Source organism: Zingiber officinale, chromosome 7B, assembly GCF_018446385.1.
Source record: "Zingiber officinale cultivar Zhangliang chromosome 7B, Zo_v1.1, whole genome shotgun sequence".
Lineage (NCBI taxonomy): Eukaryota > Viridiplantae > Streptophyta > Magnoliopsida > Zingiberales > Zingiberaceae > Zingiber > Zingiber officinale.
In genome coordinates, this window is record NC_055999.1 from 10,161,910 (window position 1) to 10,175,750 (window position 13,841).

The window sequence follows — 13,841 nt, forward strand, 5'->3', positions numbered from 1 at the left end:
GGGACGCCCTCTTCTTGCCATCTATTTATTCAAGGAAAAAGACTTGATATTTTCTCTATCCTTTCTAACATACACATTTGTACAGGAATAAAGAAAACAGTAAAAACTCTTATCTGACTTAAGCACTTATAAGCAATTACTTTATACTGCAAATAGTAATAAAGGAAAGCAATAAAGAAAGAAATTAAATACTTTCTTACTTGAAGACGACAAGGCTGATGCTGATGTGTGTGTGATGCTGGAGAATGGGAACCGCTCTGATACCAACTGTAACAGCCACCCTTCTTACTAATCTCTAAGGATGGATGCTACTTAACTATCACTTTACTTAAGTAATGTTGCGTATGCTAGTAAGAGCAAAGCTTAAAAATTTTGGGCTGCCATGCAAAACTTTTCCACTGTTCTTACTGTAAACGCCCTTCATATCATGCAATTTAAACATTTCTATATGTGATTACATGCTAAGGAATGAAAAGAACTCCTTCTATAAAAAATAAACTCGAACAATAAACTAGCATACCTAGAAAATGTTATAGACAGAGTTATAGAAAAACCAATCCTCAGTATGCTACATTCAAGCTTAAAGGTAAGTCCATGCATGTTACGGTTTCGCATAGAATTCTCAGTTTAGAGCAACTGGAACAAAAATAACCAGCTGCATTATATACTAACAGGATCGGTTGCTGCTTCTAGTAGTGCTAGCAACCTGATTGATACAAAAAAATAAGTAACAGCTAACAATTTATTCTCCCAAAACAAAAAGAGCAACATTTTTCTTCCAGGTACACAAATAACCTTCTTAGCATACAATTAAAGACACCATAGCAACAATTCTAATAGGAGTATTTCCAATAACACGACATAAACAAGTCTAACATGCATTTTTCTCATTTCAAGGCTCGAAAGCAATTGCATCACATTTATGAACAAATGCAGGTTACGGATGTATCGTGAAATTCTGTTTGGTACAGCAACTGAGCATGCAGATCTTTCTGAATTTAAACAGCAGTGTATCCCAGCACAAATGATGCTACGACATTAATAAAAAGGTACGTATATGGTAGTTCAAATGGGAGAAATTTCAGAAATAACTAAATTCCAGTAGTGCAAGGAATAATAATACTGCACCTAATTTTAACATGCAACCAAAGCAATCAAGTTCGGCCGAACTTTCAACAACAGGACTAGCAATGGTAATAAAAAAAATAATGCGAAATAAACAAAGTCCAATGACCTAAGGGAAATAATCCGACTAGTTATCTTAACAATTAAATGAAAGAATCTGATAAAATCCTGTTACAAGGTCCCAAGCTGTTGGAGTGTATACTGAAAGCCTAAGTTTTTGTAAACATTTATTTTGAATAAAGAATCACATTTGGTCAAATTATCTACATTTGTTTGTAGTTGTTCAATTAATTTATATTGTAGATAACATAGTATGTGGTGTCACATGCAGAAGATGATGTTATCAGTACCTTATAAATTATAAACAGTAGCTCATGACCAAAATGGAAAGGAATAAACCATTGGAAGGTCATAGTGTAATTAGGAATTAGTTTATCTTGACTATATAATTACACTAGTACACTTAGAGTGTATTGAGTAGGACCATTTGAGGTCGTTTCTTTTATACTGATTTTATAAAGGAACAAATACCTCAGTTATTATGGAAGTGTGTGCTCTTAATCCTAATATAATAACAAGCACATATATTTGATATTTATTTCTTTAATTTATCAATGGGTGAGATTTAGTTCGATGAATTAATAAGCCCGATAAATTGGGAAATGATATCACTTATAGTGTGTGTTGTTGATTATAGAAGGAAACTGTGTCCTAGAGATACTAGGTTGATAATGTCCCCAAGAGGAGCTCATAAGGATTGTCATGTTAAACCCTGCAGGTGGACTTAGTCAGACATGACGATAAGGTTGAGTGGTACTACTCTTGGACTAAGATATTAATTAAATGAGTTGTCAGTAACTCACTTAATTAGTGGACATTCGATATCTTAAACACAGGGAGACTAACACACTCATAATAAGAAGGAGCCCAAAAATGTAATTTGGGATTAGTGCGGTAGTTCAATATTAGTTCTCTAGTGGAATGAATTATTATTGATAAAATTAAGTTGTGTGTTCGGGGCGAACACGGGATGCTTAATTTTATCGGGAGACCAAAACAAATTCCTCCTCTCGGTCTCTATCGTAGCCTCTTATTTATAGAGTACAATACCCACCTATACCCACCTTTTATACCCACTTAAAGGGGGCCGACCAAGCTAGCTTGGAATCAAGCTAGGGCCGGCCTAAGCTTGGTTTATGGGTGGCCGGCCCTAGCTTGAACCCAAGCTAGAGGGGGCCGGCCATAATAAAATTAAAAAGATTTTTAATTTTAATTTTTATTATGTGGAAGATATAATTTATTAAAGAGAATTAAAATTAAAATATCTCTCTTTAAAAGATCTACAAAAGATTAAAGAAAGAGATTAGATCTCTTTCCTTATTTGTAGATTGGAAAGATATTTTATTTTCTCTTTGAAAATTATTCACATGTTGAAAAATTAAAATTATAGAAATTTCTTTTTATCAACCATGAAGGGATTTTAAAAGGAAATTTTATTTTTTAAAAATTTCCAAAGACAAATAAGGAAGTTTTTATTGTTGATTGAAACTCTCCTAATTTGTCTATTTGAGGTGGCTGGCCATGATTAATTGATTAAGAAATTTTATTTAATTTTTCTTAATTAATTCTTGTCAAGGAAAGTTAAGGAAATTTTATTATAAATAAATTTCCTTATTTGCCAAAGCCAAGGAATATAAAAGAAGGGGTAGGGGTGCCTTCATGGGACACAACTTCTATTGTTCTCTTCTTCTTTTCCTTGGTGTTGTGGCCGGCCATCCTCTCTTTCTCTCTTCCTCTTTGTGGTGGCCAAATTCTTCATCTCCCTTGAAGCTCTTGTGGTGGCCGGATACTACTTGGAGAAGAATGAGAGAAAACTTACATCCCTTGGAGCTTGGTTGGTGGTTTTCTTCTTCCTTGGTGAAGCTTTCTTGTTTTGGCCGAACCTAGCTAGGAGGAGAAGAAGGTGTTTGGTGGTTTCTCATCTCGGAAGATCGTTTCCCACACAACGTCCGAGGTTAGAAGAGGAATACGGTAGAAGATCAAGAGGTCTTTCTAAAAGGTATAACTAGTAATTTTTCTTTCCGCATCATACTAGTTATTTTTGGAAATAATACCAAATACAAGAGGCTTACGATTCTAGGATTTCGAATATGTTTTTCAAAGTTGTGTTCTTTTGTTTTTTCTTTTCCTTGTGATTTGATTGTTCCTTTCGGTTAACCTAAAGTTATTTTAGGAAATTAAATATTAGCTTTCCATAAAAGGTTTTGTCTAGTCGGCGGTGGTTGCTCCCATATCCAAGAAGGCCATGTGCCTCGCCACGTCAGTACTGGGAACCAATTATGGAAATTAATATTTAATGGAATTAATAACTTAAGGTGACTTGGGTCGAACGTGTTAAGTTCCGCAGGAGATCCAAGTCAAAACCTAAAAGAACAAATAGATTAAGTTTTGGATCAAACGTGTTAAGTTCCGCAGGCGATCCAAAATTTAATTTAAAAGAACACATGGTAGCTAGGAAAAGGTTCAGACCTTTGTACAAAATTTTTGTACAGTGGAACCTCTAGGTTTTCCGAGTAGCAACCAACAATTAGTATCAGAGCTAGGGTTTTGCCTCTGTGTATTTGGTATTAGTTTAATTATGCACATGTCATACATAATTTAGGCAGGTTAATAGTAGGATGTGCTAATTTTGTGGATGCAGGATCCAACTATTATGGCTTATAGTTTTTTATGTGTGTGATTGGACCCTTGGACATGTCAAGGGCAATTTATATGTGTGTGCATGATTGTATTATAAAATACAGCAGGAGCTGTATTTAGTTTTTATTAGGATTTTATTTTTGATCTAGTTACATGTACATTCCTTTTAAGAAATATATGATCGATGGATGTAAATTTTTATTTTATGTTCGATCTAGTTTACATGTACATTCCTTCGAGGAATATAGGATCAAAATTGTAAAATTCTATTTATGTCGTGGATCGAATCTTGCAAAGCGTGGAACCTTCTGAGGACCAGAGGCGCAGTGGAACAAGGAGCAAGATGGATGCGACAGCTAGACCCGGTGGCGGTGGCCAAATATGGCAGCAGCTAGGGATGACAACACACGGAGGACAACCATAGATAAAAGCCATAATAGTTGAAAATTAGATTTTCTATTTATTGCTTTTATATTGTGCTGTGTGTGCATGTTAGTATACATGTCTAGTAGGCTAGCATAGTTAAAATTCCTCATTTATAAATAACTAAGTGGGAGAGGGATTTTAAATAAATTCCACGGTCTCCATTACTGGTTTGTAAGTGATGCAAACAAGCTTGCGCGTTGGCTCTGAGTGCCTTCCTCCATTTCGGATGAGCTTGTTTGTGGATCACTAGAACAAACTTCCATTTTGGATGACTATAGGAAGTTAATTAAGAGCGTGTGATCTTCCCCATCGGAAGGGGCACAATCTTATTAATGGACTTAGTGTCAAGTAGTGGTATACACTTAGGCACGTCTAATAGTATCCTCCCCATCGGAGTCACTGCTATTATTCGTGTGACCAAAGGATACCAACTATTAATTTTATTTGTCAAAAAGTTAGGTTGACAAGATAGTAAAATTAATGGGTTAAACCCTCCTTTTACAAATGCTAAATTTGTATACGTCCATACTATCGTGGCATACAACATTCGCGGTGTTTTAAGGTGTTGGTTAATTTAAAATAGTATTGTTTGAGGAATCAATATTATTCTAAATTTAGAGTTCTGACCAAAAGTTATTTGTGATTCTTAGGATGACTTTCAACCCACTGTCCATCATACTACAACAGAATATACTTACTGGTCCTAATTATATAGATTGGAAAAGGAACCTGGACATTGTTCTTACTGCTGAAAGCTATAAGTTTGTACTGACTGAACCTTGTCCTGATGCACTCACTGGGGAATCTACCCAAGAGGAGATTGAATATCATAGGAAATGGGTAAAAGCAGATGAGATGGCGCGGTGTTACATTTTGGCTTCAATGTCAAATGTATTGCAACATCAGCATCAAGATTTACCAACAGCCTATGATATTATGAACAATCTCAAGGAACTCTTTGGTCATCAGGATCGGGCTTCTAGGCAAGAAGCCATGAGAAAGATAATGACAGCCACCATGCAAGAGGGTACTCCTGTGAGGGATCATATCCTAAAGATGATGGCTTATCTGAACGAGATACAGATCCTTGGAGGAGAAATTGATGGGGAAACCCAGATCGATATGATCCTCCAAACACTACCTAGAAGTTTTGAGCAATTCCGCCTGAATTACAATATGAACAAAAGGGTATATTCATTGGCGGAACTACTGACAGAACTTCAGGCAGCAGAAGGTTTGTTTCGTCACAATTCTCATATTCACTATGCTGAAAATGGTTCTACTTCTAAACCGAAAGGAAAGAAGAAGAAGAAACAAATTGGTTCAGCAAAGAAAGTGAATAAATCTCAGAGTACGGGATCTAAAGCTGGAATGAAGAAGCCGAAGGGCAAATGCTTCATCTGTAAGCAGTCAGGACATTGGAAGGCGGACTGTCCTCGTAGGAATCAGAACAACAAAGGTATATCTCATGCTCTAGTTGTTGAAACATGTTTAGCGGTGTTATCTACCAGCACCTGGTGTGTAGATACGGGAGCCACTGATCATGTCTGCAATTCCTTGCAGGGGTTCCAAGAAACCCAACGACTATCTGAAGGAGAAATTACAGTCTACATGGGCAATGCACTACAAAAAAATAGGGTTTCAGAAATAGATTTTTAAAATAAAAATAAAATCTGTTTTAGATTTATATAAATCAGAGACAGATTTAATACGGAATTATTAATCCGTTTCATTTTAGTAAATAATATATATTTTTAAAAAAAGTAAGACAAAATTTAAAACAAATTTGAAACAAAATTACATATAAATTTTTATAAACAAAAATAAATATGAATTATAAACATAATTTGAGATTGTATAATTTCTGTGACAAATTTTGTTTATAAATTAATTAAAAGTTAAAACGGAAATAAAATCTGTTTCAGATTTATATAAATCAGAGACAGATTTTATACGGAATTATTAATCCATTTCATTTTAGTAAATTATATATTTTTTTAAAAAAATAAGACTGAATCTAAAACAAATGTAAAACGAAATTACATATAAATTTTTATAAACAAAAATAAATATGAATTATAAAATTTGAGACGGTATAATTTCTGTGACAAATTTAGTTTATAAATTAATTAAAAGTTAAAACGAAAATAAAATCTATTTCGAATTTATATAAATCAGATACAGATTTATTATATAATAATTAATTTGTTTAACTTTAATGAAATATAATATTTGAAAAGAAATTTAAAACAAATTTTGATACGAAACTATGTATAAATTTTATTTAAAAAATAAATATGAATTATAAATGGAATTTGTGACTGTTTAAATATTTAATGAAAATTTTAAACGAAAATAAATCTATTTTATATTTATATAAATCAGATGCACGAAATATAATATAATATATGAAAAAACTTTAAGAAAGAATTTAAACCAAATTTAATATGAAATTACATATAACTTTTTATAAACAAAAATAGATATGAATTAGATTTTCTAACCCTTTCTCCTTGTCCTAATTTGGCTTTGGCTTTGTCTTTGGCTTTATCAGAGCAGGTACAAATTCTTTTTCCCCCGCTTTGATTTTTTTTTCTCGTGCTTGGTGGCCATCTCATACGACTGCAAGGTCGTTCACAACTACGAGGTCGGTTGTAGTTGTGAGGTCGGTCGCAACCACTTGAGGTTATCTACAGTTGCTTCTCAAGGTCGCAAGATTCGTGACCTTTTCAATTAGCCCCCTCATGCGACTGTGAGGTCGTCCACCTTATAGTCCCTGAATTCTTGTTATTTTTATTAATTTTTATTAATAATTGTACACTTTTATTGTAAATTACGGTAATAAAAAAATAATAATTAAATAATAAAATTTAATTAGGGAATAATCTTAACAGAATTTCACTACTAGAAATATCATCTACTATGACACTTTTTTTATGACATTTAATTTTAAATGTCATTATAAATAATTTTTAATGATATATATCAAAAGAGATTATTTTAAATATTAAAATATTATTTTAGACTATTTATGATGATAAATTTTGATAATGTTATCATATAACTATTTGGGTTTGATTAAACTAAACCTACGTATTTAATCGATTTTTCCCGAATCCTTCTCATTTTTCCCCGATCCTTCGTTCCTTTCTCCGATTTTGCTCCTCCAACCCCTTCATCGCCGGCGTTGGTCCACACCACCACGCCGATCTCCACGAGCTCATCGCCGGGCAGCAGTCTTTCCTTCCGCGTGCTCCACCGACGCCCTCTTCTCCCTTCCTCTCTCTTGTGTCTTTGCCCTAGATCGCCGACGGAGGGGTTTCTTCCACCGCGATCTCACCTTCACCCGTCGTCGTGGCACCTTGTCTGTGAGATACTGGCGCCTATAGTTACCAGCCATCGACGCCGCCGTTCTTGTTCGTTGCCACTTCCCATCTCTAACTCCTTTTCCCATCTCGAGCCCTAGCTACCATCACTGGGATCGAGTCCAGCGGATCGTTCCAAGCTGCTGAGTGTCGCCTGAGCGCCACCTGAGCGCTGCCTATCCAGTACCTTGTTCCCGATCTTCCATCCGCGGCCTCTCCCTCACGGTGACATTGGGTGCGTGTTCCCATGATCCAGTGATTGCCTGGATTCATTCGTGACTGATCTGTTCCCATGGGCGCAGACGTCGTTGCCTAGATTCATTCGCGACTGATCTGTTCCCATGGGCGCAGACGTCGTCTCTGATTGTGCCCGCCAGCAGATCCACTCTGGTTAGTCCCTTACCTTTGGGGATAGTGTTTGATCTCCTTGCTTAGTCCGACATGAAGATTTCTACCAGTGATTGGAGACTAAATTGGGGTAAGCCTATGAACTGATTTTAGATTTCATTATATGGTTAGTTGATATATTTCTTGGATTTGGGTGATGGTGTGGGCAACAGTAAGTATTACCCGTGATTTCCAGTAGTAGGGTTGCTTCGATCACAAACTAACAGTGGAGTGCAATGGAATTGGGTAAGTTGTGTTCCTAATTTCTAAGATTTCACATTCTTAATTGCTCTACCTGTTGGATGTGAGAGTAATCCATGGATATGGTTGATTGATTTCTAGGTTTGGTATCAATAGGATTGACCTGTTGGATGTGAGAGTAATCCATGGAAAGTAAGACTGATTGTTTTTTGTGTACTATTTTTGTGTTCTTGGATGATGATATTGTGGTGTAGCGGGATCTCACAGCATTGTGGAAAATTGATATCGATGGGAAGGTGAATGGAGCAGTTGAGACATGCTTTGGGTCTTTTCATCATTATTCACAGCATATAAATTTCTCACACCCTTGATCAAAGTCAGTTATATCTTTGCTTCAAGTTCCAAATTTGTTATGTAGTTGTGCACTAAATTGGATTACTTTGCAACTTATATACCTTTGCTCCGTGGTTTTAATTGTAATTCTATATAGAAAGTTTATATGGAAGAAAAGAGAGTCCAGGAGGCCCATGACAATTCATTTTTCTCATGCCACTTTTTGATCCCCTGAGACATAATAGTGTAAAAACAATTCATAGAAACAATTCGTAGGGCATTGAATCTTGGTGTCAATGTAAAAATGATTATGAGTATGCTATATGTCGTAGAACGTCATTCTTGCTTTCAGCTTTGCTACCCTTTTGGCTATACAATTTTGTTGCTCTTAGGGATTTTTTCTGGAGAAGTTAGTTTTGTTTAAGCATTCTATTGATTTTTTTTTTGACAGAATCATCTTGACATAGCTGTGAGATGATATGAATACAAATGTCATCTAATGAGACTAATGCATTCTAGTTCTTAAAAAGTCACCATTGCACATATTCAACCAATCTTCTACCAAACAGTTGAATATGTGAAAAAATGTATCACAGAGATACTCTGAATTAGCATAAGTATAGTTCTGAGTGAGTTTGCAAAGATAATGATGGGAGTGGTAATAAGTGGTCATCTGTACATCCTTGGGTAGTGGCTATCTTTAGTATTGGCCAATGCAGTTTCATTTTCAATTCATACAGAGAAGATGTTATTCAATCAATGTGTCATTAGAAGGATTGTTTTACTTGAAAAATGGTAGGGTAATCATTGCCTAACAATCAGGACGTATTTTTGATTGGATAAGCACTTTCACCTATCATATGTGTACCTCTTGTCCTGACCTCATATGAAGCTTCTTTGGTTTTCTTAATTCTTGATTGAAACAATCAAACTCAGTTCTTGATTTGGATGGGATTGTTGAATAATAGAAGATTATTTTTTTGGACATGGAGGACTCCATTGGTATTTGGTTATGTAGCTTCAAGTAATCGAATAGTTCGTAGTAACTATTGTTCTCAAGTAATCAAAGTTAGTTATACCTTTGCTTCAAGTCCCAAATTTGCTTTGTAGTTGTTACTTAACTATGTATGAAAAATTCAATGATTGTTACTTAACTATGGTAATTCTTTGTTTCAGGTTAAGTGTAATTTAGTGGGCAGCTTTTATTTTGTTATATGCAGAATTCACAATAGCTCAGCTGAATTCCACGTAAGCATAATATACTTGTATTTTGTAGTTAGGTTAGACTTAGCTCTCAATTCTTTCATTGTATTTTATTCATTAGGTTTGATTTTATACTTGCTTTGCTATTTCAAATCTTAGTCTTAGAATCCAAAATCCAAACTCCCTAGTTAATTCTTTAGCATTGACAACTATGGACTAATTAGTGGGTGATAATTGATACTGATTATGACTTTTGTACAATTTTAATTTATTTTGTATTAAAAATTCTGATATTGTAAGGCTTACTTATTTTATATTTTGATTTGTTAGATTTTCTCAACAAAATTGGTTGGTTCATTAATCTGTACAAGAGAAGCAATTTATCTCATGAAATTCAAAGACAGGGAGAGCAAAAAGAAGAAATTAAAGACATGGATGCTATTAGCTCGAGGATGGAGGAACAAATTTTTGAAAGGGGAAAAAAATTTGTTAATACAGAAAGTAGGCAGAGGGAAGAAAATCTTAAGGAGATGATTCGGAAATGATTCAAGAAATGAAATTTACAAATTATTTATATCTAGGAAAATTTAGTCTTTATAGTTTGATTATTGGTCAAATTTATTTGGATAATGTAAATATTTATTTATTTTAATGTTAATTGTATAATATATTTGGAATTAGAAGTTATTTCTTTTTAATAATTTTAATTTATTTGAAATGAAGAATTATTAAATATATTGATGAAAAATATAAAAATATAATATAATAATATTTAGTGATAAATTTAAAAATAAAATTATATACGGATTTATAAATAGAATTGTAAACTGATTTATAAACAAGATTAATAACAGATTTAAAACAAAATTTGAGACAGAATTTATATTTGAAATTAATTTTATTTTGTTAACTTGAAAACAGATTTATAAACAGTTTTTTCATCAGTTTCTAAAATTAGAGACGAAATATTTTCGTTTCAAAATTAGCTACGGGGCTTTCACTAACGGATTTTTGAGACGGAATATTCCGTCTCAAACTTTCTTTAGAAATGGAAAAATGATTTTCAGAGACAGATTTTTTCGTCTCTAAAGCCCTGTTTTCTTGTAGTGATGCTACTAAGGTGGCAGCTGTTGCAGTGGGAGATGTCTACTTATCTTTTAATAGAAATAGAAATTTGGTTTTAAGAAATTATCTTTATGTACCCAGTTTTAGAAAGAATTTAATTTCAGTTTCTAAACTGTTTTTAGATGGATATTCAGTTTCATTTAGTAACGATGTAGTTATTAAGAGAAATAAAGTGATTATCTGTTCTGGTGCATTAGTTGGCAATTTGTATACTTTAAATCCAATTTCTCCCACAAAGCAAAACATGTAAATTTATAATTCATCTTCTAACTCTAATAAGAGAAAAGAACCTTCGGAAATGAACCAAGCATATCTTTGACATCTAAGGCTTGGTCATATTAACTTAAGTAGGATTCAAAGGCTTATAGCCGATGGACTTTTGAGTTCATTAGAGTTGGAAAATTTTCCAACTTGTGAATCTTGCTTGGAAGGTAAAATAACCAAGAGGCCTTTCAAAGCCAAGGAATATAGAGCCAAAGAAGTGTTAGAATTGGTTCATTCTGATTTGTGTGGTCCTATGTCTGTCCAGGAAAGAGGAGGTTTTGAATATTTTGTCTCTTTTATAGACGATTATTCAAGATATGGATACATTTACCTAATGCGCCGTAAGTCCGAGTGCTTTGATAAGTTCAAAGAGTACAAGGCTGATGTGGAGAAATGACTAGGTAAGAGTATCAAGACACTACGGTCTGATCGTGGTGGCGAATACCTCTTAGGAGAGTTTAGGAATTACTTATCAGAGGCTGGGATTCAATCCCAACTGTCCGCACCTGGTACACCCCAACAGAATGGTGTGGCAGAACGAAGGAATAGGACTCTTATGGAGATGGTTAGATCGACGATGAGTTATTCAGAATTACCAAATTCGTTTTGGGGATATGCACTGGAAACAGCAGTGTACATTCTGAACTTAGTACCTTCTAAATCAGTTTCTTCTACTCCCACAGAATTGTGGAATGGGCGAAAGCCCAGTCTAAGACATATTCGGATTTGGGGTAGTCCAGCACATGTGCTGAAACCAGATGCTGATAAGTTAGAATCTCGTACAGAAGTTCGCGTGTTTGTAGGGTATCCCAAAGGAACGAAAGGTGATTTATTTTATAGTCCTAAAGACCAGAAGGTCATTGTTAGCACAAATGCCCAGTTTTTAGAAGAACACTATATAATGAATCACAAGCCCAGTAGCAAAGTTGTTTTAGAAGAACTTAGAGAGGACACGTCTACTTCAGTACCAACAGTACAAGATGAAATACCACAAGAGACTGCAACACGTGTCACACATGATACGCAACCACAGACAGTGCCTCGTCGTAGTGGGAGGGTTGTAAGGCAGCCTGAAAGATTCATGTTTTTGGGAGAGTCTTCGGACTTGATCACGGGTAAACATGAACCTGATCCACGAACATATGACGAAGCACTCCAAGATATAGATGCAGCATCTTGGCAAAAGGCAATGAATTCTGAAATAGAGTCTATGTACTCTAATAAGGTCTGGGAGCTTGTAGAACCACCTGATGGTGTAAAAGTCGTTGGATGCAAGTGGATCTACAAAAGGAAAAGAGGGACAGACGGGAAGGTAGAAACCTTCAAAGCTAGGCTTGTTGCGAAAGGGTACACTCAGAAAGAGGGAATCGATTATAAGGAGACCTTTTCACCGGTAGCCATGCTTAAGTCTATCCGGATACTCTTATCCATTGCTGCTCATATGGATTATGAGATTTGGCAAATGGATGTCAAGATAACTTTTCTTAATGGAAGTCTTGAAGAGAACATCCATATGAAGCAACCAGAAGGATACATTGAAAAAGGCAAAGAGCATAGTTTGCAAGCTCAATCGGTCCATTTATGGGCTAAAGCAAGCTTCAAGGTCTTGGAACATCCGGTTTAATGAAGTAATCCAGTCATATGGATTTATTCAGTGTCCGGATGAGTCTTGTGTATACAAGAAGTGTAACAGAAACGTGGTGGTATTTCTTGTACTATACGTAGATGATATTTTGTTAATTGGCAACAATGTCAAGGTATTATCAGACGTAAGGGTATGGTTGCCCAAACAATTTGATATGAAGGACTTAGGAGATTGTGCACACATTCTTGGGATCAAAGTTATAAGGGATCGTAAGAAAAGAATGTTGTGTCTGTCCCAAGCTTCATATATAGATACAATTCTTGCTCGTTTTAGCATGCAGGATTCCAAGAAAGGTTTCTTACCTTTTAGGCATGGAGTAGCTCTATCTAAAGAGATGTCTCCGAAGACATCAAAGGAGATAGAGGACATGAAAGCAGTTCCTGCTGTGGGAAGCTTAATGTATGCAATGCTATGTACGAGACACGATATCTGTTTTGTTGTGGGAATGATTGAGTAACCCTGGACAAGGACATTGGACTGCGGTAAAGCATATATTGAAGTACCTGAGAAGGGCTAGAGATTATATGCTAGTTTATTAAGCAGACGATTTGCTCCCTGTGGGTTACACGGATTCAGATTTCCAATCAGATAGGGACAACAGTAAGTCTACATCAGGCTATGTGTTTACTTTAGGAGGTGGAGCCATTGCATGGAGGAGTGTTAAGCAGAAATGCGTTTCGGACTCAACCATGGAAGCTGAATATGTAGCAGCTTCTGAGGCAGCTAAAGAAGTAGTATGGCTCAGGAACTTTCTAATGGACTTAGATGTGATTCCTGGTTTGCCCAAAATCATCACAATTTATTGTGATAATAGCGGTGCAGTTGCAAACTCGAAGGAACCACGAGCCCATAAGGCAAGTAAACATATAGAGCGCAAGTACCACCTGATACGAGATATCGTGAAGCGAGGAGAAGTTGTCATCGCCAAGATTGCATCAGCAGATAACCTGGCAGATCCTTTCACTGAGGCTCTTCCAGCTAAAGCTTTCGATCGGCATGTGGAGGGAATGTGAATCAGATGTATGACAGAAGATATGGCAGCTTAGTCGTTAGTATAAGTGAAAGAT

The 13,841-nt window shown here is 35.3% G+C and overlaps 1 long non-coding RNA gene across 2 annotated transcripts; it reads left to right on the plus strand.

The window, feature by feature from the left end:
• Nucleotides 1-7,817: 7,817 nt before the first annotated feature.
• On the plus strand, nt 7,818-8,702 carry LOC122003560. 2 transcript variants are annotated; one of them, XR_006117994.1, is made up of 5 exons: nt 7,818-7,851; nt 7,968-8,094; nt 8,203-8,249; nt 8,346-8,396; nt 8,459-8,702. It is a non-coding gene; the product is annotated as an uncharacterized LOC122003560 (long non-coding RNA). The 2 variants fall into 2 exon arrangements; XR_006117993.1 differs by lacking the exon at nt 7,818-7,851 and having other exon boundaries at nt 7,938-8,094.
• The last annotated feature ends 5,139 nt before the right edge of the window (nt 8,703-13,841 follow it).